General features: G+C 35.6%; 1 pseudogene; it reads right to left on the reverse strand.

Annotated features, from left to right (window-relative positions):
- Positions 1–3866: 3866 nt before the first annotated feature.
- LOC145064504 (D-2-hydroxyglutarate dehydrogenase, mitochondrial-like) lies at positions 3867–6666 on the reverse strand (annotated as a pseudogene).
- Positions 6667–26187: the final 19521 nt, after the last annotated feature.

Raw genomic sequence — 26187 nt, forward strand, 5'->3', positions numbered from 1 at the left:
ATGGTAGTGCAACACCACGCACAGAAAGATAACTTATACTCTTTCATGTATATGTGCAACATAAAAATGGCAACATCGGAACAAATAGATGACCTGTCATAAATCATGGTGCAAAGTAACAAAGAAAGACAGAAAGTACGAAATTGAAGATTCTAAAATGAAAAATATCCGCCATATAAAGGAATGAATCAGATAAGCATTAATTAAGCTATCTAACCAAGCCAATCGACATGACCAACTGACGATGGGAAGCATTTAATGAAAACATGCACCTCCACCACACACGATGTTCCGTTTTCCAAGGAAGATTTCAGTTCTAAACGATAATAATTTGGCACCACTATTTACCCTATACACCAGGGGACTGAATAATGTACCTCGACCGGCTCATGAATAAAATATTGACTCGGGTAACGAAATCATGACCCAAGGAATTTCTAGGTTTTGAGCATTCTAACACTCCTATGGTGTACATGCAACCCTATGTGCTTTGGATATATGTTTTCTTTATTATACATGCATACATTCAAAATTCCAAAGCATCATCCTAACTAGCATATAATGGAGTATCTATACTACAAAAGTTTAGTTAGATGACATACCTTTTGATGGAGCTTGAAGTCTTGAACCTTTAAGAGCTTAGTACCCCAAGTGTTGCACCTTAAATGGTATCACACAAAACCACCAACAATTGGAATAACTTGAGAAGAGGTTACTTGGCTCACTCTATGAAATCGACTTTTCCCTCTTTGTGTCTCCACGAGTCACTAGTCCCTTCTTAGTCCAATTCCATGAACCATGAGGTCCTTTATATAGTGTGGCTCATTTAGGGTTACACCATGTAACTCATGACTTTCCACATTCCCCATGATCCATGGGTTTTAACCTCCATGGAATATCCATGGGTTACCACATGGGTTAAGCCCAACATGAAGGACTATGGATCACAAGCCCACATATATAAGAATGAATGATTTACATAATCAATCCCCATATATTAATTCCAAATTAAATATTCATCAATACTAATTAAATAATACGATTTCATATTAATATATTAGAACTTATAATATATTAATATAAATCATAAATAACCTTTTTTTCATTTTTCTATCCAATTGTTTTGGTGCCATGCAACCCAAATGGACCATGTTACTCTCGGGTCGAGTACATACCAATAATAGTTATGGGCTTAGACATCTAATCCAATAGTCTCTCACTTGGATAAGCCTAAAACTATTATTCAAGTATGACTCCAAGATCTCGACTAGCAATTGTAGCTCTTAAAGCTGTTGTCGAACTCTGACCTAGTCAAATGACATGTCCATTAGATAAGGGATCATATATTCCTCCATTATAGATATCATATCGAATGAGGTGTAGATTATAATCATTCTCTCTATCCATCTGTTGTTTCCTTATTTCCGATTTATGATGAATGACTAATTGAACAAATCAAATAAGTCTAGGCTTGGCCAAACACTTAGGGGTGTCATCACTAAATGATCGAGAGGCCCACAGATATCGCATTTATCCCTCCAAGGGTAAAAGGAATGGATAAACTTTGACTCAAATGTTCGCTTGTACTTACTCATCAAATTACACACAACGATATGTTTTATAACATCCAAGTTACTGGTGCGTTTACATATGTCAATGTGCAACCGACTCGCAAGTACAACTCACACGTCTCCCTTTCAAGAATATAAGATATTATCGTCTCATGATAACTCGTGATAAAATACATGAAGTGATTCAAATGAGCATGGGTTGAATCCAATACTCGAAACTTATTCCGGGAGTACTCATGATCACTGCAGCCACTTTGTCCGAGACAAACTACAGACCCATTCATGATATTCTTGCCTCAATACCTACTTCCAAATTATGATCGACTGTGGATGGTTTGAATAACCTAGTTATTCGGGAACTCAAAACATACAAAGTGAAATATAAGAATAATACTGATCCTATATGGCCCCAAAAATTTTGAGTCCCATGTTGATTAGTCATTATTCATTGTATAATCATTCGAATAATCAACTTAATACTTGAATAAAAACAATAGTCATGCCATGCTCCAAGCATGCACACTCTGTTTGTCCAAACAATAGTTATGCCGTACTCCAAGTATGCACACTATGTTTGTCTATGATCCTTACTTTGTGAAATAGATCGATTTAAAAACATTTCAATGATGCTCATTTCACAATTCCAAATCCTTACTGCAAGTGTAAGAATTCCAAATTCTTTTCACTGCTAGGAAGTGTTAGATTCTAAACTATCATGCAATGATCCTTTTGTAATGTCTAGGTACCAAAAGTCACAGAGACTTGACCAATGATATTACAAAATATTCCTTTGTAGATTGTTGCAAGACAATTCCATGGAAATGAAGTCTCAAATTCAAGGTACAATCCTTTGAACATCATTCTTGCATAAAAGTTTCTAACTTCCTCATCTATTCTTCAACCCCCAATATGGAAACATTCCATATATTCCATACGACAATTCATTATTAATAGACTCCTTTCTATTCATAATAATGTCAATATGGTCCTTCCATTACCATACTTCCAACTTTCCTTAAGCGACCAGTCTTTGGTGAACCTTAGATTGTCCTTAACAGTTGCTCAACCACTTTACTCATAACCAGTTCTAGTTCTTTTTCCCTCTTAATTCCTTAGGCAGTTGGAAAATTTTAGAAAAAGATAAATATTATAGCACATGCAATCGATCCTATATCTGAAGCATACGGGACACGATTCATGATGTCTCACATAAAGACATGATACTTGACCAGTCTTTTGCTACAATATTTTTTATTTGCCATGTTCTCATAATTCGAATTACGAAGAGGGATATCATAATCATAATCGAATTTTAGAACGCAAATAATGTAATCATGACTAAATTTGGTTACAATCTCACAATCTAAGCTTTTAGATATGAAATGAAGTGTGAATTTCATCTCCCTTAATTATAGCAAAACAACTTTTCAAACCCTACAACTTGTGATTCGAAACTTTTGTTTTTCTATAATTAAGATTGCTAACTTGCAACATTCATTATAATTGATTATGCTCCCACTAGCATAATAATTACATACTTATTAGCATAACACTTATGCTCCCACTAGCTTTGACATGCACTCAGAAATCAGCTGGACTTCTAGAAATCAACACTTTGTTGACTTTCTTACAAAAGTTCAGATTTCTGATACGAGATGCTTTGATAAGACTTTATCAAAACCATACACCATTCCTTAGATAGCTCACATGTGTGTCTAAACAATTATGAAGAGGAATGTCGTAATCATAATGTTTAGACCTGTTTCCATTCTCACTAGTCCATGTTAGTGTGTCGATTAACCACACACGCTCAACTAACGACTTTGAGAATGCAAATATCACAATTGTTATCTACTTAAAATCACTACTAGAGAACAACCTTTTATGACGCACAATGTGTGTCGTAAAACGCTCAGGCGACGTGCAAATGTGTGTCAAGGAAGGCCCTATCATAACGAGAGACGACGCACTTTTGCGCGTCATCTATAGATGACACACATTTATGACACGCAATGCATATCATTAAAACCCCTTTCAAGAAAGGTCATGGCATAAATGAAGATGACACATAGTTTTGCGTATCGTAAAATTAAATGTAAAAAAAATATTTATATATTTACTAATTTTCAAATTAAATTTGCTTTTAATGACTCATAATAGAAAATAGAACACTATATACAAAAATACAATCCATTGCACAAAATTTAATGTCATACAAATAATCGTTCCAATAATAATCAAATGTAATACATCAAATGTGAAAGAGATGAAAGTCGTCAACAAATACTAGTCGAACTACAAGAACTTGTTGCCGACCTTCACAACAACTTTATTTGACACTATACACATCAACAAGACCTGCAAATTTGAATAATGCAACCATTAGATTCACATAAACCAACGAATCCCAAAAAAATTATTGGGATTTTGTAGAGCAACTAAAACCAACTTTTAACCTTCAACTAAAACAATGTAAAAGATGAGGGAGGAGAATGCTTACTTGTAAGAGCAACTAAAACAACTTTTAACCAGAAATATCCATGTTCTGAAATTGCATCTTTCAATTTTAAGAAGCAACCCGAAAATAACCGAGCCAAAAAAGATAAGTTTAAAGAACTTTAATACATTGCAATTCCTTGGAAATCTATAACCAAACCCATAATTATAATCATAATTTAGTAATATAATGTAATATGATATGAATATTATTGAAGATTAAAAAAAATTAACCTGGTACCAGAAAACCTCTGTCTTCAACTAACATGTTAGACTATGATATGGCAATAAATGGCAGTGAAATGAAAGAATGAAAGTAGCTTGACTTTTCTGCTTACCAGAAAACTCCTGTCTTCAACTAACTTGTCATTAATGTCATAAAGTTTAGCAACACATATAGCTACTATCTTTCTAACATGCAAATTATAATCCTGATAAAAGGGAGTAGAAAGTTAAATCATTTTATAGTAGTTTGTCTACTTAATATATAAATACTCCAACAATAAACATATATGTTATGTTACCTTGAGACACCTTTGAAGGAGATCCAAAAGATAATCTGTAATCTTATCAACTTGGATAAATCCGATTATTCTAACAACTAAAGCTAGGATCAAAGGAATTGGGTCACACATGATGATTGTTAGTTAAATTTCCTCATGTACATGTAATTAAATATGAGAGATTTCAAGTGTAAACCTGTGCATAAAAGACTTTCCTGCCTCACTTTCCAGTGATGCTATTTTGTCCAACAAATCCTTTGTTGTACCCTTCCCATCACCTGCATGCTCACGTATGTGTCTGCTATATAATAATCAAAATATGGATAAGAAATACATCATTCATTGTAATTTTTAACCCAAAAATCCATGATCTAAAAAGAGCACTTCACATTCATGAGCATCCAAGCGTTCAACTTCAGCTAGGGTTGCTACATGAGGACCAAGTTTTGCAATGCCTTCCTCTGTCAAAGAGACTCATAGAGACTGGATGGTAATTTTTTCAACTGATGATGGGGCATTGGAAGCAGCTCCTGCGGTAAGACATTGATGACACAATTATTTTCGAAAATTTCACAAATTTGATTAAACTAATATTCATAAAACTAACAAGAAAATATACATTCTTATTATAGTCTTATATAGGTTATTAAGAGCTTTTTATTCTTCAACAGTGTAGAGTAAAGTTAAATATATATATATATATATATATATATATATATATATATATATATATCAGCTACATTGTATTATGTTATAAATTTATAATCATAACATTATTTTTGTTTCATATTTAGATGGGGATAGCTGATGCTATTGTGGATGTCTTAACCCACTAAGATATGATTTATACAGACAATTTACAAAAAAAAAAAAAAAAAAAAAAAAAAAAAAAAAAAAAACTAATCTATATCTGTATCTATTAGGCCTTGCACTATTAAGTCCATTAAGTAAAAAAAACAACACCTTAGTGAAATTACTAAAAGGTAATAATAATAATAATAATAATAATACAAAAGTAGACATACAGTTGCAGTTGACTTGCTATAGTAAATCTTTTCAACTTTCATAAGACCTAATCCATGTTCAGAACTAATACTCCCATGCTGCTTTGATGTCCATTCATACACAAATAGTTCAGTTTCAGCCAAAATTTGTATTTTTTTATTGTAACAATTAGAAAAATTTTGATTTTATATTTTAGAAAAACAAAATAAAAAAGCTTACAACATCATCATATTGTGGAGCCGTCACATTCAAATGAAGGTTTCCATCTCCAAGGTGACCATATCCCACTACATTTGCTTTACCTCCTGTTTTTCTTTTTTAAAACCAAAATTAGCAAATAATAACACATTGAAATAATTTTCATCAAAAAAATTTTGTTACCTTTTAACTAAAAAGTATCCTCATTTCTTTAACAAGATCATATTCATATACAACTCTAGCTTTCTGCAATGCTTCTGGAATTTCCTCACGAATTTGCCAAAGTGATGATGCTTGATTCAAATCCTATGATATGGCTCCATCACTTACTAAACCACAAGAAAACCCTCAACATTCTCTCTACAAAATCAGATAGATATTGCATATAATTGTTATTATATATAAATATATAAATATGTAAAGTAAAATAGAAAAAATTCAGTTACATGTCATTAGATTCATTGCTTCCGCTTGTCTCGATAAGAACATAGAAGTTGTAAACTGAAGATGCTAATGGATTTTGGACATTGTCTAAATGATCAGCAAACTCAAATGCTGATAATATTTCACCCAGTCTAGCTTGGAATAGAAGTTTCTAATACAAACAAAAAAAGAATATAAGATTTTTTTTTCAAAAAGCAAAGTGAACAAAAAGAAAAACAATATTTCACCTGGCGACTGATATAATCTTGACAACAGGTCCTGCTTTAGATTTAGGAGAAAACGCCGGCTTTCAAACCTTTTTTCATGATTAACCTTGACCCTGAATGCGATTCCCACGGGAAAATTATGAGAATAAGAGGATTTGAGGCGGATTCCTCTTTTATTTCTATTTTTATTTTAATTTTTGAGTCATACTCTATCTTGGCACCATCATAAACCCATTCCAACATTTATGGAATTCATATTTTTGATTAGGATCAGTTATATGGTGCAAAACAATATCCATTTCATTTGCTAAATTGATTTTCAAATTGCTAGGAGAAAGGGGAGGAAAGTTAATTAAATAAAGGTTTAGCAACCTTACCTTGAACAATCGATTCGGGGGATTGAATCAGCGAGTTTAACTTTTCCAATTTCAATTCACGCTTCGAAGGAGAAGAGCAACAATCCACTTCAGTTGCTATCGCACCATCAAACGAACGAGGAGGCAGTTCTCCCAAACAAACCCTCAATGGAGTAACCTTCAATTTTGTGTGTGAGAGAGAGAGAGAGTGAGAGAGAGAGAGAGAGAAAGAGATAGCCATAAGTGTGTGTTCTTGAAAAAATCCCTAGAACGTCCCTTCAATTTCATGTTTTCAGATTCTTTATGCTGATCAGGGCGACATCGGTTGGCGAGACGGTGGTTCTCATGGAGAAATTTTATTTTGAACCCTAAGGTGCAATAGAATCGAAGTAAACTCGTTCAAAAAATCAAACAGGGAAAATTATGGTTCAAAAATCAAACCTGTGATGGAAATAAAAAATCTTACCTGTAATGGAATCGTCGGCTGGAGTGGAGCCGACGACTGTGTCTATGTCGGAGATGAAAGTCTAGCAGGAGATGGGTGTTGTCGCATCGTCTGGTCTGGTTCGCATATGGAGGAGTGGAAGAAAGGAGGCGTTTTAGATCCTTTTTCTTGTTTTTGTTTTCCAGATACATTGAGTCTAGACTCGGTATGAGTCATACAGGAAGGGTGAAGAACTGAAGAGGGAGTGGTTGAGCTTGAGGTCTTTCTTGAAAACTTTGACATCTTTCCACAAGTTTGGATTCTTTGGAAGGTGACACGGATCTGGACTGAATCCTAGATAAAGATCCAATCTCTGAAACTGTTTCACTGCAACCTCTCCGGGAACCACCTGATTTTTGGTCAGAAGAGATTTGCGAATTGTGTCAATGATACTATCCTTGCTTGGCTTCTTCTTTGCTTCTTAAATCGTTATAACAATCTCTATGAAATCGCAGGTTGGGTTTTAGGTTAGAGAGAGAGAAGACCCTAGGGTTCTTTCTTGCTAATTGGAAGAGGAACGAGTTTTAATTTTTCACATGGAATAGGCGGGGTTTTAATTTTTGGGGATTTCATTTCACGATTAAAGGCGTGTTTCATTAAAAAAAAATATAAAGCGACACACTTACACGACACACATTTTATGATAGGCGTCCTCCGTATTTTTATTTTTGCTTTTCTGACACAAATTTTAGGGCACGCACAAATGCGTGTCCTCTATCCTTCAAATTTTATAAGAGATGACATTATTTTTAGGGCACACGTTTTTGCGTATCGTAAATCACTGTGTGTCATTGTTTGCGCATCCTTAAATGGTTGTTTTCTAGTAGTGAATCTACTTAGTGAAAGCATTTCCTCACCATCATTTTCATGAATCGGAGAGAAACCTTCTGGCACTTAGACAAGGTTAGTGACAAATCCAAACTCTTATAGACTGAACTTGTTCATTCTTAATTTCTTGCTACCTGGCAGCACAAGGGCCTACCATTGTTTCTAGGTTGTTATGCAACCAATTGAGAACTCTCAGAACTCATACACAAAGTCAACTTTAACTGGAATAGGCACATAAACAAGAATTTGTCAACACGATAGGTCGCAAACCTCAAGTCGTGTGCTAGTGTTTAAGAATAGGTTTATTCTTGATTAATTCTTGAAACTTGTCAAGATCCTTAAGACTCCCACTGACCTCTTGACATATATATGATTCACTTTGTCAAGGAACATTACTTGACAAACAAATATTCAAGAGTTAGTGCGGATTCTAATCAAGACAAACACTTCACACAATTGGCCTTAGTTGGTCTTTGTTTTATCCAAAACATCACAACTTACCAATTTCAAATGTACAAGAGTAGAATAACTTTTACTCTACATTTGATAAGTGTTTTAAACCTTACTTAATTTAATGTCACTCAAGGCTCAATCTTGGAGTATGACTCTAAGACTTGTTTTTGGAACGAAGTATGACTCGTCTTCTTGATTTTAACCATTTCAACAGTTCATGATTCCTCTTCTTAGCCATGAAAATGCACTAAGATGCACTAAGATGTACTTAGATAATCAATTGTGATATGGTTTTCCATAACCATTAAGATTATCATAAAACACGATACTAAAGTACTCTCCAATCTTTTCAGATTGAAGAAGCTTTTATCTTTCTGTCTAATTTGATTATTCTCATTCGTTCTGCCACACATTGAACCTTTTCCAATTTTTTAGAATTATACTTAAACTTGTAAGCATAACCATGTTTACTAAACTTTAGTAAATCATGACGAATAGTCTTATCGATCTTTGTGGTGGACCTTAACCAATTCACAAGAATGTGTACTTGATCCCTTAGTCCTTCACTTGACCCACATATATATGTGATCAAGGAATTAGTCTTAATTTGCCAAAGAAGAAAATTCTCATTCATCATACAATACAACTTGCATGATATCAAGTTTCTGTCCAATTGAAACTTGGGTAATGAGAATCTTTCCTTATTTGGTAAGTTTAGACACTATGAATGAATCAAATATATTTCCAATATTGCTAGAAACATACAAATATCAATTTTTCATAAATGCCATTGCAAGGAGATAGAAAATAAAATTAAAACAGAATTTTATTTATTTATAAAATGTGGAAAAAACTTTTCCTTACCATGCAATTACAAATGAAAACTATGTTATTACATATTTCCTAGAAATCTATCATTACTCCTAAGCAGCAGCTCAAAAAGCCGATCTTCAAACTATGCGATTGAAATCCATCTTCGCAACCAGATTCAACATACTCTTCTTTTAAGCTTCCTTCCTTTTTCATGATCCTACAAAACATCAAAATGCAACCTAGTCACATCATGTATTAAGAATCATCTATGAAGAACTTAATAGATTTAGATAGTGGACTTACCTGAAGCAGAGTCAAACTTTTTTAATATACCTTCTCTCATATCTTTCAGGTAGACAGGGTAGCTTCACAACCAATGCCCCTTCTCTTGGCAAGAGAAACATATGGACTCTTTGGGAATGGTACACGTCACAATCTCAGACTTAGCCTTTCTCTTTCCCTTAGAAAGAGAAATCTTTTCTGGACTTCCGATGTTTCCATTGTCAATGTCCATGGAAGTTTGGGGAGTAGATCTTCCCATCAAATTTTCTTTTCCAGTGCGCCAAATCATTATTGATTTAGTAGCAACAAGCAAATATGTAAGATCAACAAGGGTCAAGTCGTGGTCTTTCACATAGTAGTCCTTAATGAACTCACTATATGACTCAAGAAGTGACTGAAGAACCTAATCAATATCCAACTTCCTTGAGACTTCGACACCCAATACTCTCAGCCTATCAATATGCGACTTCATCTCCAAGACGTGAGTACACATAGGCCTTCCATCTTCATGTTTCATTGCAAGTAGGGCTTAAGTGACCTTGAATTTTTCAAGTCTTTGAACTTGTGGGTTAGGGAGAATTATTGGAGGAGGTGAAGGAAGTGAAGTATGACTTCCACGATCCAACCGCGGGACATCGTCTTTAAGAGGAAAACTTGTTCCAAAGGATTTGGGTAGACCATAGTTGTTTGAACTAGACATCTACAATGGGAGAAATTCAAGTCAGTTGACTTAAGTCCTTAATATAACACCCAAATGAAATATTAAGGCTAGGACCCAACACAATATTTTACTCTTTGGAAGAGGGACGCCGTAATCCAAACCGCAAAATATTTGAAGGTAGGTAAATGACGATTTACCAATTTCCTCCACAAAAAACGAAAAAGAGTTTTAGGTTTTAAGTGAATTGAAACTCCTAGATCCTTTGAGATTCATTGAACAATTAAATTCCATGTTTAAATCTCGATTGTGCCCTTCAAGTTTGTGACTGGGATCCCGATGATTACAAACAAGGTGTGAATAACTATGCAAATTAGCTCGGTACACCCAATGTTACAACCACCTAATCAATGTGCCGGTTAATCACACGCGCTCCATTGATCTATGATTAACATCAATCTACCCTTTGCCACACACTGTTTTTCTTTTGTTGTTTTTTTATAATTAGCTTGGAACTGTTTTTCTTTTGCTATTTTTTATAATTAAAAGCTATTAAATACAACTTTTTACTAAATAATATTGTTTTTTCATAAAAAGTGAATTTTTTTTAATAACGTTTGTATTTTTTTTGTAGACACCTCATTTGCACGTGATCTAAGTAAAGTCCCGCAATCTACGATTTTGCAGTGATAAAAGTGGTTGTAAGGTTCCTTGAAAAGTTCAAAACAAAAACAAAGATGTGGCCAGTTTTGTGAAAAACCATTAGTACAAACCGTTTTACAAGAAATTATAGATGTTGATCAACATCTAGAAGCGTGTTCAACAAAATTGCATCTTTGTCGCATGATCCACGGACATGCGTAACAAATACAAATATTGATGTTCAATAGAAAAGTTGAACGATTTCACATGTTCTGTCGTAAAGAACAAAGATACGAAACCCATTTTGTAACCCCAAACATGACTGAACCAAAAGTGTAAACAACATACCCAAGTCTAATTCGGTTCAAAACCCGAAACCCTGTTTAGAACCCAGAACCGGACCGGACCGAACCCGATACACTCTAAATCGGTTTGGTTTTTGGGTTAGTTAATTCACAATCTTCAGTCTTTAGGTTGGTCCGGTCCGTTGCTCATCCCTATATATATATATATATATATATATATATATATATATATATATATATATATATATATATATATATACACGAAAAATCTTAATTTTTTGTCCTCTATAAATAGATATCAACATGGATACAAATTTTTTCACCTTTAACTAGTTGGATTCATACTATAAGTCAATACATTTTTTAGCATTCATAATATGAATCTGACTTACTATTTAAACTCTTGGATTATTCATAAATTAATTTAGTAAAATTTGCATGTGAATGGAAGTATATATTCTTGTAATTTTATAATATTTTAATGTCTTGATTACTTATAATTAGGTTTGTAAAATTCAAAAATGCATTTATACACATTGTGAATCAAAATTATATATAATTCAGATTTCAGAATTCAATATGTGAATTTCACGTACTATTATTCACACTGTGAATCTGGACTAAATATAATTTAGTTTTCAGCATTCACCATTTGAATATGAGGTAAAATTTTGAAAAAAAAAATTATATATCAATATGAATGTACATATACAAAGAGTATAAAAAATTATGAATTTTGATATATCTATTTCATATTTTCGATAAGAAAATAAACCTAAATATAGAAAAACAACAAAATAAATTGTTTTCTTTCTAAATATAATTTTGTAAAAGTTGTTGGAGGATTTATTCACACTATGAATTCGAAGTGTATATAATACAAATTTTTTTTTTCGTATTCACAATGTGAAAATGAGCTAAAACTTCACAAAAAAAAATTGTTTTTTACATCAGCATGAATCGATACTTTAAGAGTACAAAAAAATGATTATTGATATATTTATTAATTTTTTACATAAAAATATAGTTGAACATTTAAAAAAATAAATAAAATGAAGTGAATTTTTTTTCTGAAAAAAAAAATCAATTTTTATATATCAATATGGATATCTATTTAAAGATGACTAAAAATCATGAACAATGATATGTCCCATACATGTATGTCCAATGTACATATCTACAACCCTCAATTTTTAGAGTCGATTGTTTTATACGATGATGTTTTGAATTTGTTTATTTGTTCCTTGATTAATAATAATATTTTATTGAACTTTTATATATATATATATATATATATATATATATATATATATATATATATATATATATATATATATATATATATATATATAGGGATAGGTTCTATGGAAAATAAATCATTATGGCATCAAGTCAAGAACCAATGAAAAAGTGACACATGTTATCTTATTGATTAATAGGTAAATCACATGAATGGTCCGTGTGATTTGGGTAAGTTGTAAGTTTCTTTTCTAACTTATTCTTTTTAATTCGAGATCGTCCTTATAAAGAATACGGTTATATATTAAGTAACCACCAACGGTCACTAGTTTAAATAATTTCAGAAGTTCACCTTTGATATCCACGTTTTCATAAATACTTAGTATTTAATGATTATCAAAACTTAATCTTGCTAGAATTCTTAATGGAAAAATCAATTTTCTTGACTTTTTGCCGTTATACTCACTAAAAAATGGTTGAGGAATACATACGTACGGTTATCAATGCAGTTACAATTTATGGTTTTTAACTGTTTTAAGAAATGTATATGTGTATACCCCCACTTCATCCATTAGAGTATTGAGTAAGAATTAATTCATTGATGCTTTCACGATAATCGAAATTTCTTATATTAAGTTTAATTAATAGTATTTATTACAATAAAACAAATAAATCCCAATTCGTACGTTAATGAAGATGGCAGTTACTATTCTTATAAATTCATGATTGAATGAAAGTGGCGGTTACAACTAACTGGGTTGTAAGTATTAAACAATATATTCTTGGATTTTGGATGAGAGAAGTTCGATATTGCATTCTAACACATTAACGGAGAAGTTATTTAATGATGACGGTTAATCTCATGTTTGGGAATAAACACAAAAATTACTGCAAATCATAAGGACCATTTATGTAATTTGATGTGTTGGCATTTTTTGATTGGTTCTAATATTTATTGCCCTAATTATTAGTTTTTCATATAACCTCTAATTCAAACAATTTTTATTAAAAAAAATAAATTTAATTGTTTTCGTTTTCTTTTTGCTCTTCCTTGTTTTTTTAGAGGTTGAGTCTTATTAAATTCCCGGTTTCCAAAAAAAAAATAGTTTATAATCTTATGGATTTTTGCTATAATATAATTTAATCCAAACGTTTCAAATAACTATCCCAAACACCTTTAAAAATCATATATATATATCTTATATACTATGCGAAAGGCAAAACATTATGTTATACTTTTTTTTATTATATTTGTTATTATTCTACTCAAATATATTTAAATTTACTGTGGATGTTATGTTTTTTTTATTCTGTCATGATATATTTGATCAGTTTAGATTTTATACAACCTTTAGATGATTATAGATAGCTCGTAGCGTTTTGTTAAACACATTAATACCTTATATTATGCAAATATTTTAACAAAATAAGGTTAAAAATAATGAACTTATGTTTAATATCAGTCCATATAACTGTTTGGGAATCCACATAACTGTTATTAGTGGATCAGTATACACATTTGCGGATCTGTGTACACCTCTACGGATATGTGTACAGCTCTGCGGATCAATATAGACCTCTGCGGATCTGTGTACACCTCTGCGGATCAGTATACACCTCTACGGATCAGTTATAGAAGTTATAAACGTATTTAAGTGGGTTTTTGTGAGTTTTGAGCTTCAATTACCCGTAGAAGTTGTTTCTTTCATTGTGTTTGTGGAGAGTGATTTGTAAAATGAGTTTTATTATTTTGTGTACGGGAGGGTCTCGGTAGTTAGTTAATGGTGATATGGTTTACGTTAGAAATAATGTGAAAAACTATGGTTTAAATCTTCCTCCTAACATTGACCATGAAAGGTTATTACAAATGGTTAGAAGTAAGGCAGGTGTGCTAAATAGTCATATATGTTTGTCTTTTAAGCACCCGAAGTTAGGGTATGTCATGGAGCTTAGAGATGAAACTGATGTATTTCAATTGAGACATGTAATGTCTAAATCAAAGAAGACGGTGTATTTGTATTTAACGGTGGTAGGTGAAGAAGCTGAAGAACAAGCAGTGGTTAACAACCACTTTAATCCAGCAAAAACTAATAGAGTTCGTAGAGAAAGCCAATGTGATGGAAACCGTTCAAGGGGAAGAGGAAATGAAGTACCAGATAGGGTACCTGCAATGGTGACAGATAGGTTTCTTGAAAAACTACATGAATGCATTGGTGATGTGGAAGGTCTGACAAAGGTCACAGATAGGGCACCCGCAATTGCTGTAAGTATTCAAAATGTTTTTCCAAATGCTCAACATGGATTGTGTGCTTTTCATCTAATAGGAAACATAGTCCACACCTTTGGAAAAAACAAAAAACAGCAATTTTGTTTTGGAAGCTGGTAAGAGCTTACAAAACCACTAAGTTTGAATTCTATTGGGGGAGGCTTCGTAATATAAGAGATGATGTAACGACATATCTCAGTCAAATTCCACGTGAGAAATGGACCAGAGCGTATTGCCCTACCACGAGGTATGATTATATGACCTCAAATAGTGCGGAGTCCATGAATGTCGTATCAAATAAAGCAAAGAAGTTGTCAATATTACCACTTCTTGAGCTCTTTCGTGCACTTATGCAGAAATGCTTTACAAAACGGCGGATGGCTGCAGGTATGATTATGTTTATTTTTAAATTATATGATAAACGTCATATATAATAATATATGTTTGTTTTAACATAAAAAGTACAACAATACTTACGAAGTGGGCTGAAGATATGGTTAAAAAATAAAGAGGGGATTCAAGGATGGTCGGTATCCGGTGTTGACAATACAACATATCAAGTGCATGACTTCAAAATTGGTGGCATAGTGAATTTGAGGGAAAAGACTTGTTCTTGCAGATTTTGGCAACTAACTGGTTTGCCATATGGTCATGTGATAATGGTGTTAATGTACTTGAAAATTGATCACTGTGGGTAGATGGCTATAGATGCTTATAAAAGTGAAACATATCGAAGAACACATGAGCAGGCCGTATACCCTCTTTTAGAACTTAGTGATTGGGAGGTTCCGGATGACCTTATGGTTGTAACCCTCCTGTAATGGAAATACGTCAAGCCGGTAGACCAAAAAACACCAATCGTATTCCCTCTCAAAGTGAGGAACCGAAAATAAGAAGGTGTAGTAGATGCCATAGCACAGCTCATAATGCAAAGGACGTGTAAGGAAATCATTCCAAATAACCAAAGTAAAAGTAAAAAACATATTGGGGCATCAGGGAGTGGGACAAAAGCGGAAGAAGAAGAACCGACGCAAGTAACCGAAAACCAATGGCAGCATGAGCCAGAGAACCAAAAGACACAACATACCGAACAGTAATGGCAGCAACAGCCAGACAACCAATGGACACAACATAATGAACATCAATGACAACAGCAGCCAGACAAGCAATTGACACAACAGACCGAACATCAATGGCAGCAGAAGCTACATAACCAATAGACGCAAGGGACCGAATACCGACCGTAGGGAGAGCCACATAACCAATGGCAGGGTTGCACCGAGTACCAATGACAACAACAACCAAATAACCAATGGACGCAAGCGACAATAAACCTAGGGACACAAGCAACATAAAACCCATGGATGGAATACGAAAACAAATTAAAGTTTTCTTGGTTCGATTTGAATGAATGAAGTTTATTTCATAGTATGTTTATTATGATGATTATATGTTTATGTTTTCTAAAGTATGTTTTGTAACCTATAAAAAAACATGGAATATTTGTATAATTTTAATTAGGTTATTTATATGCACCGGTAGTAAATGTATTACATAAAATATTTCATTATTTTCAAACATTTTTCAAATTTTTTATATAATAATTACATAAGGTATTACTGTATTTAAAAAAAATTAATATTAATAAACGAAAATGAATGCAAAAAAAAAAAACGAAAAAAACCCACATTCCGCAGAGCTATAGAGGGATCTGTAGAGCTGTAGAGAGATCCACAAAAGGTACTCTGTGAATCCTTTGGTCATTTTCTAAAATCCGTTTTTTCTTATTTATTTTTTCTTGAAACCAATCTCTTTTTTTAATTATTGTCATACTCATTTTCACATAATGGCCTAATTGCCTCGTACAAATAAATACATAAATAATAAATAAAAAGAAGCTGTACTGGTGTACGTAAAGTAATCGAAGAGATTGTTTTGTAACTTGTGAAATTTTGTTTTTTGTTTTAAATACACGTGTTTATATTGTTCGACGGAAGTTATATGGTTTAGCATAGTTGTCAATTGTCAGGTAAATCAAATCACCATGACATGTCGTTGGAAAAAGTTAGGATTAATACCAAACTAATATGAATTAGATGGACGAAATTCACAAACCTCTAAAAATTACGTTGAAGGTTAAGGTTGTTAATCTGATAAATTTCAAGGATAATAACAAAAGTAACTCTATTAAGTTAGGGTTTTTTGGTATGTATCCTTAATTTATAAAATTCATGTCCATTGTTATTGTTTTATTGTTTGTTTTTTTGTTGTCTTTAAACTAATTTTGATTTGATATATTTTGTCTTTTAATTGTTTTTTAGTTTTGCTTTATTTTTGGTTTGTTTTTCTGTTGTATTTTATTTATTTATTTATTTATTTTATTATTATTATTATTATTATTATTATTAAAAAAACAATTGATTTGAATAAATGTGTCAATTTAACTTTAACTTTAACTTATAATTTTTTTTTAAAAATTAAACTAAAAGTTCAATTGTCATCGTACAATGAGTGAGATGACAAACGGGCAAGAAGCTGTCCCGCTAAGCCTTTTTGAATGGTCAAACTAATTCTTTTAAAGACTACATCCAAAGATCTAGGAGATATAACATTACTATGCGTGATTCGTTGTACTCTTTCAAGAAGCTCTACCGCATCCGGTGCGAGGAAACCAAACGTATCAAATGCAAATGGTATGAACACATGTTGATTTTCCATGCACGATCTCTCATGTTTGGTGACTTTGCTTGTGGTTGCTTTTAAAGCAGCATGTCCCGCTGTGAAACCCCCAGCCCTCAGGCCCACGAGAGGAGATACCCCTATAAGATCGACACATGCGTGTTTCCCTTCGACCCATCCAAAAATCAAAATGTCAGCCGATCTGAGGGTTGACCTTCCTTTTGTCGGGTCAATCAAGAAATTAACAGGTGCCTCTTTCTTAGCGGAAACCCCGGCGCGCTTAAATATGTCAAACAAAACATCCCTAACCATATCGTACCTGTATTTGAACCCCGGGAGTTCTTTACAGTGAACTGCATGCTCTCTAAAAGAGTCCAAACATGCCTTGCGACACACAATACATATCTCGTCAGCTGGTAAAATGGGAATCATGAGCCGATATTTGAGAATAGTACGATACTCCACGGGAGACATGTGTTGGCCAAGCCCATCAATAGGGATAGCCAGAAGAAAATCTTGAGCATGTGGTGCACGTAAGCACTGGAAAACCACTTTCTGCCGAGCCGTCATGTCGAAATGCATTTCCATATCTTGGACAATTTTACAAAAAAGGGCACTCGCTAGTGTATTATGGGATTTAGGGGGGCGGTGTCTTTAGTAGTAAAATTGTTTAGGTCAAAATCTGGAAGCTTGTTGCGAAGGGTTGCCAAGGCACAATCATAATCAGAATCCATACCATGTATACCGCTATCCCGTAAGATATGGTCTTGCAATACCCAAGATTGGGCCCTTGAGGCAACAAAAGCATAGGAGGTAGCCTCTACTGCCGAGTATAAACACAAATCCCCAAACCTAATGGGTAAGGAAGCAATTCGCCATTGTATGTCACCAAAGAAAGGGCCCCCACAAACCAAAATGTCCTCAATCGCCACGCGCAATCCATTGTCAAAGAATATTGCCACCTCCTCCATGTGAACGGGTTGGCACATCCTCAACCCAAAGAAAAGCTTAGCAATATGTGACATCCCCATTTTCACGGCCAGAAAAGACCGATTTTGTTTATGCTTTATAAAAATCAGAGTATTTCTTTTAATAAAAACGTTGCGGAATTTGTTCCCAGAAAAAACACGATAAATACGTTTTTAAAACATTTTCGAAGAAACGTATTTTGTTCATTTTAAAATGTTTGGGATGTCATCGTTAATACAGAAACATAAGCATAAACAGAACTTACATTTATTTACACTAGTGATCTACATCTCTTTAAATCTCTCAGTGTAATGTAACTTCATATTAACACATGTGATATAAATAAACTGAGTGGGTCAGGTTGAGAAACCTAGTGAGTACATAGGGTTTTCAACCCACAATAATATAATTATTATGCTCAAACAATCAAACAATCAACCCAATTACCCATCCCCATTATCTTCTTTATTCTTAAGGATCTACCATAAGAATCAACCATTCCTCGTTCATACATTCCTAAGGATCATCCTAAGGAATCGGCACGAAGTCAATCGTCACCGGGGTTTAAGCACTAAGTCTGCATAGTCGCCAGAATTTATACAATAGGCACTAAGTCTGCATAGTCGCCAGGGTTTTGGCACCAAGTCTGCATGATCACCACGATCTAGGCATCAATTCTGCATGATCACCAAGGTTTAGAGTACACCGAGTGAACACATCGTTCACAACACCTACAGGTTGCGAGCCTGCTAGTGTTCCACTGGACTATCTAGAATAGTCCGTGGTTGTCATCCATACTCTGCTGAATGATGGGGACATCGTTTGGGAAAAAGGCTTCTCACATCGTACACCTCTCACCCATACCTCATAGTCTATATCACCTCTCAACTCATCGTCCAACTCATATTTCATCTATTATATTTACCCATGTTTTACCCCAACATTTTCGTAGATATAAAATACATATATAGTTTAAATCATTTAAAACATGTATAAAATCTTTCACCGAGCATAGACAGCAAGCAAACAGACAATATGCACACATAGCATGTAGTAAATACTTCATATCTATGGGTAAGTTGAAGGGGACTATGCACTCACCTGAAAGGTGATGACTCAGCACTCGGACAACGTTTCGATACTCTCAAAACGATTTTCCTTCGATAAAACCTAGTACCAATGCCACTAGGGTTTAGTCTAACGATAACCGCGACAAATTAATAGTCTGACTATTATTATTATTATATAAGCGTTAATAACACTTAATATAACTCACAATAATAGCCTAAATAATTATTTTAAGGACCTAATAACATTCCTATAATTATTTGAAAGCTATATTAAAAATTGCGTAAGCGTAGCACACTTACAACGAATTTTATCGAAAATCGGAACTTAATTGGAGCAGCGTTTTGAAACCGAAAGACTCCTTTTTCTCAGGACTCCAGGAGCCTCGGGGCTTCCCTCGGGAGCTAGGAGGTTTACCTAGGCTTAGGAGAGGGTTAGGGGTAGTGAGAGAAAGTAGAGAGAGAAACTTATGGTGGAAGGTGTGAAAAATCCGAGAGGCTTCACTTCCCTTTTATAGACCGCAGCCTCGGAGTACGCTGGGCGTACCAAGGACCTTACGTGGGGCGTAACTTCGGATAGAGCTGCCAGGTGGTGGATCCTCGGTGGTGCAACGTGGCGAAGTCTCGGACCGCACAATAGCGAGGTACGTTGGGCGTACTTCATTTCGGACGCGGGTGTAGCGAGGGGCGACGTGTCAAGATCTGAAGCGAGGCTTTCTTCAGCGATGGACGGTTCAGAACGCGCCATGTCATCAATCCTTCATCAGGTCTCGCAATTTCATGTTTCAACTTTAAAAATTCGTAACTTTCACATACGAACTCCGTTTTCGACGTTCTTTATATCCACGCGAAGGTGGGAAAGTACTCTACAACTTTCGTTTAGACTCCGTCGGCTAATTTTGACTCGATTTTAAATTTTATATTATTAACAGGCCGGGACAGGATTGGTCTGTTAAATCCTCATAACTTCTTCATCCGATGTCCGTTTTCGCCCATCTTTTTTCTCGTTACGCTACTCTTAACGAGATCTTCGATTCTCGTTCAATTCGTGTCGGCTAAAAACCGCTCGATCTAATATTCGAATTTCGGGTTGTACACTACTAGTCCGAAACTTCGAAAAATCATAACTTCTTCATACGAAGTCAGATTTGGGCGTTCTTTTTATCGATGTTCTTAGTTTAACATATTCTACGACTTTCGTTTAGATTGCTAAGGCTAAATCTCGCTCTATCGTAAATTCACTATTTACGCTTCCCGGTATCGTGCCGGTTCCGTCCCGAAACTTCAACGGGTCATAACTTCTTCGTTATATCTCGGATTTCAGCGTTCTTTATATGTACGGAAACCTTGTGACATAATCTACAACTAGGTTAAGATTATTTTTTCTAAATAATCTTTTCTCGAAAAGTCGTTTTTTGTACCCCTATTGCCTCTAAATTCACTAGCCCGGATCTACGGGCGTTATAATTATCTCCCCCTTAGGATGATTACGTCCCGGAATCATCAACAAAACAGGGCCCACATGATGACTCCATACGTTATCTCTTCATCCTAATTCGTAACTTCGATGTTTCTTCGAATGAGTATCTAACTCTTGGACTCCTTGACTGTGCTCGATCTTGCACTTGCTCCATATCCCACGTTAGACTCCAGATTTTGATCTTCAAGTCACAATCTCGATCCTCACAGGATACGAACTTAAGATAAGTTCTCTTTATTACTACAATGGAACGATGTGTCATATTCTAATGACCTATCATCGTATGTTGAAACGCTTAGACTTAGGTCTCTTAGAGTTAAATTCCGGAAAGGAATATGCCTTCCTTCATGTTCTAATCACATCTTAAAAGGTAGCACGTCGTGATAATTCTACTGATCGTTTTGATTAATTCTTCAGGCTTAAGTTGGTGCTACATCGAACTTGGTTCTCTGAACCACGCAACATACTTATCGTAGTCGGACTCAATTCGATATGACCACTCGGGTCGGAATATCAACAATCTTTTTAGTCATTACCGAAACGATGGTAACGACATACTCGAATAAAACGAAATCATTTACTAGCTTCTTGGTAACCTTGTGACTTTCCCTGATCCAAGCGTGAATCCTATGTTTCCGGTAGTATATGCATCTACTACCTTTCACACCTACTCATACTCGTCCCAAGTATTGTCTCGCAGTTTTCCCAAGTCACAACACAAGAAAATCACATAACAGTTTAACACATCAGATAACAAAACAGAGGTTTTCTTATTTCTTGAAACTATTACATAGGTGTTCAAGTTCACCCTAGACTATGCCTCTAATAGGCTACATCATACGATACTATGGCTACTGCATAACTTGATCTTCGGATATGAAGTCCTCATCCTTGATTCCTCGCATGGTTTTCTGCTTCGTCGAGGATCAAGCGGAATGCCCTTGGCCTTGGTGGCGTGTTTGGCCTTGGTGGCGTGTTTGGCCTTGCTTCCTCGTTTTTCTTTGGGCAGTCCCTAGAGATATGCCCTTCTTTGTTACATCCATAGCACACCTTCTTGTTGGACGTACACTTGCTGGCGTAATGCCCTGTCTTTCCACATTTGTAGCAAGTCACCTCCTCGCCACATTTCCCGAAGTGCTTCTTTTTACACTTCTCGCACCACTTGGATTCACCTCCTCCAACTTCTTTCATTTTTGAGAATTTCCTTTCTTTGTTGGATTTTGAAGATCCTTCATGCTTCCTTTTTTCTCCTGCCTTGTCTTTTTCTAGACCCCTTTCTCTTATCTGGGTCTCTACATTCTTAGCTGCTCTAACAGCTGTTTTCAAGGTAGTTTCCATTTTGACCATTGGGCCAAAGTCTGTGGGCAGTCCATTAGCAAACCTATCGATCTTTGAGAGTTCAATAGGAATCAAGTAGGGTGATAGCTTCATCCTCTCGGTGAATGCGGTGGCATACTCATCAACACTCATCTTCCCTTTCTTCAGGTTTTGAAACTCATTGTTTAGGTCTATCAGATCTATCTCTGAGCAGTACTTTATTTTCAACTGTTCCAAGAACTCTTCCCATGACATCCTTAGGGCTTCTCCTCGTGGCATCGTATCTGCCAATAGCTTCCACCAGCTCAAGACTCCGGTTTTCAGTTGTCTTACAGCGAAGACAGCCTTCTGTTTCTCGCTACAGCTGCAGCTCTCAAACACCATCTCCATCTCAGAGATCCAATCCATAATCTCAATCGGCTTCGGGCTTCCTGAGAGACTCGGTGGTTTTGCACCCAAGAAATTCTTGTACATTCGCCCATCCTTGTCGTTTCTCCCCTCCGGGCCTTCCCTTCGTTCGCCTTGAGTCCCCACTTGACTCGCTTGGCGGCTGTAGTTTCCTTCCTCAGATTGTTCGGGAATTGGCTCGGTCGGCTCAACATGTATGGTATGTTCGTCCCTATTTTCGTGGAACATCTATCTCATTTCTGCCCTTTGTTCAGCTAGCATAGCCCGAATCATGGCTTGAACTCCAGCCATGGTGACTGGCTCAGGTGCAACTTCTTCTACAACAGGTATTTGTTGAGCCACTGGGGATTGAGGGGGTTGGTTCCTATTTCCATTTGCATTTACGTTTCCGCTACGGGTCCTTGCCATCTTGATCTATACACCGAATAAGGCGAATCTAGATCTTTATTTAGGATTGAAGTTTAAATCATCCTTATCACTTCGAAACGTTTACATGCTAGTTCTAATATCGTAGTCGTATGTTTAGAATCCCAAACACATAAGGTTTCCAGATCCGGTCGGCAACAGACCACAGATCTGAACAATTAACAGCATATCGGGCATAAAGCATTTAGCACATAAAAGCATTTTAGGCACAATTCCTAAAATAAGCTAGTGCTCACACCTCACAATCATCGCTTAGCATTCTAAGTTTAAGTCTAGAAATAAATCCATATTCCTATTTCACTTAAACTAGTGCTCTGATACCAACTGTGACATCCCCGTTTTCCCGGCCAGAAAAGACCGATTTTGTTTATGCTTTATAAAAATCAAAGTACTTCTTTTAATAAAAACGTTGCATAATTTGTTCCCAGAAAAAACACGATAAATACGTTTTTAAAACATTTTCGAAGAAACGTATTTTGTTCATTTTAAAATGTTTGGGATGTCATCGTTAATACAGAAACATAAGCATAAACAGAACTTACATTTATTTACACTAGTGATCTACATCTCTTTAAATCTCTGTGTAATGTGACATCATATTAACACATGTGATATAAATAAACTGAGTGGGTCAGGTTGGGAAACCTGGTGAGTACATAGGGTTTTCAACCCACAATAATATAATTATTATGCTCAAACAATCAAACAATCAACCCAATTACCCATCCCCATTATCTTCTTTATTCTTAAGGATCTACCCTAAGAATCAACCATTCCTCGTTCATACATTCCTAAGGATCATACTAAGGAATCAGCATGAAGTCAATCGTCACCGGGGTTTAGGCACTAAGTATGCATAGTCGCTAGAATTTATACAATAGGCACTAAGTCTGCATAGTCGCCAGGGTTTTGGCACCAAGTCTGCATGATCACCAGGATCTAGGCATCAATTCTGCATGATCACCAAGGTTTAGAGTACACCGAGTGAACACATCGTTCACAACACCTACAGGTTGCGAGCCTGCTAGTGTTCCACTGGACTATCTAGAATAGTCCGTGGTTGTCATCCATACTCTGCTGAATGACGGGGACATCATTTGGGAAAAAGGCTTCTCACATCGTACACCTCTCACCCATACCTCATAGTCTATATCACCTCTCAACTCATCGTCCAACTCATATGTCATCTATTATATCTCCCCATGTTTTACCCCAACATTTTCGTAGATATAAAATACATATATAGTTTAAATCATTTAAAACATGTATAAAATCTTTCACCGAGCATAGACAGCAAGCAAACAGACAATATGCACACATGGCACGTAGTAAATACTGCATATCTATGTGTAAGTTAAAGGGGACTATGCACTCACCTGAAAGGTGATGACTCAGCACTCGGACAACGTTTCGATACTCTCAAAACGATTTTCCTTCGATAAAACCTAGTACCAATGCCACTAGGGTTTAGTCTAACGATAACCGCGACAAATTAATAGTCTGACTATTATTATTATTATATAAGCGTTAATAACACTTAATATAACTCATAATAATAGCCTAAATAATTATTTTAAGGACCTAATAACATTCCAATAATTATTTGAAAGCTATATTAAAAATTGCGTAAGCGTAGCACACTTACAACGAATTTTATCGAAAATCGGAACTTAATTGGAGCAGCATTTCGAAACCGAAAGACTCCTTTTTCTCAGGACTCCAGGAGCCTCGGGGCTTCCCTCGGGAGCTAGGAGGTTTACCTAGGATTAGGAGAGGGTTAGGGGGGTAGTGAGAGAAACTTATGGTGGAAGGTGTGAAAAATCCGATAGGCTTCACTTCCCTTTTATAGACCGCAGCCTCGGAGTATGCTGGGCGTACCGAGGACCTTACGCGGGGCGTAACTTCGGATAGAGCTGCGAGGTGGTGGATCCTCGGTGGTGCGACGTGGCGAAGTCTCGGACGGCACAATAGCGAGGTACGCTGGGCGTACTTCATTTCGGACGCGGGACGTAGCGAGGGCCGACGTGTCAAGATCCGAAGCGATGCTTTCTTCAGCAATGGACGGTTCAGAATGCGCCACGTCATCGATCCTTCATCAAGCCTCTCAATTTCATGTTTCAACTTTAAAAATTCGTAACTTTCACATACGAACTCCGTTTTCGACGTTCTTTATATCCACACGAAGGTGGGAAAGTACTCTAAAACTTTCGTTTAGACTCTGTCGGCTAATTTTGACTCGATTTTAAATTTTATATTATTAACAGGCCGGGACAGGATTGGTCCGTTAAATCCTCATAACTTCTTCTTCCGACGTCCGTTTTCGCCCATCTATTTCTTGTTACGCTACTCTTAACGAGATCTTCGATTCTCGTTCAGGTCGTGTCGGCTAAAAACTGCTCGATCTAATATTCGAATTTCGGGCTGTACGTGCTAGTCTGAAACTTCGAAAAATCATAACTTCTTCATACGAAGTCAGATTTGGGTGTTCTTTTTATCGATGTTCTTAGTTTAACATATTCTACGACTTTTGTTTAGATTGCTAAAGCTAAATCTCGCTCTATCATAAATTCACTATTAACGTTTCCCGGTATCGTGCCGGTTCCATCGCGAAACTTCAACGGATCATAACTTCTTCGTTATAACTCGGATTTCGGCGTTCTTTATATGTACGGAAACCTTGTGACATATTCTACAACTAGGTTAAGATTATTTGTTCTAAATAATATTTTCTTGAAAAGTTGATTTTTTACCCCTATTGCCTCTAAATTCACTAGCCCGGATCTACGGGCATTACACAATACCCATACAAGACTGAAGAAGAAGGAGCTCACTCTGGGGGTCAGATAATTATGGAAGAAGGCGCATCAGATTCACACCGTTTTCGGCTCTCTTTATGGCTAGGCTGCGAATGAAACTAGCATCTCTACTAACAGCTCCCCCCAAGAAGTTTCACCCCCAAAGGCGGCCTCCCAATGTCTACCGGAAATAACCCCTCTCGTAACTTCCTACCATCACACGAGGGCCAAAAGAGCTTGGTTTTCTTGATATTCAGCTGAAGGCCCAATTTTGGGCAAGTCACCGTAATGATGTCC

This window comes from Lactuca serriola, chromosome 7 (assembly GCF_051521515.1).
Source record: "Lactuca serriola cultivar US96UC23 chromosome 7, Lser_US96UC23_V15, whole genome shotgun sequence".
Classification (NCBI taxonomy): Eukaryota; Viridiplantae; Streptophyta; class Magnoliopsida; order Asterales; family Asteraceae; genus Lactuca; species Lactuca serriola.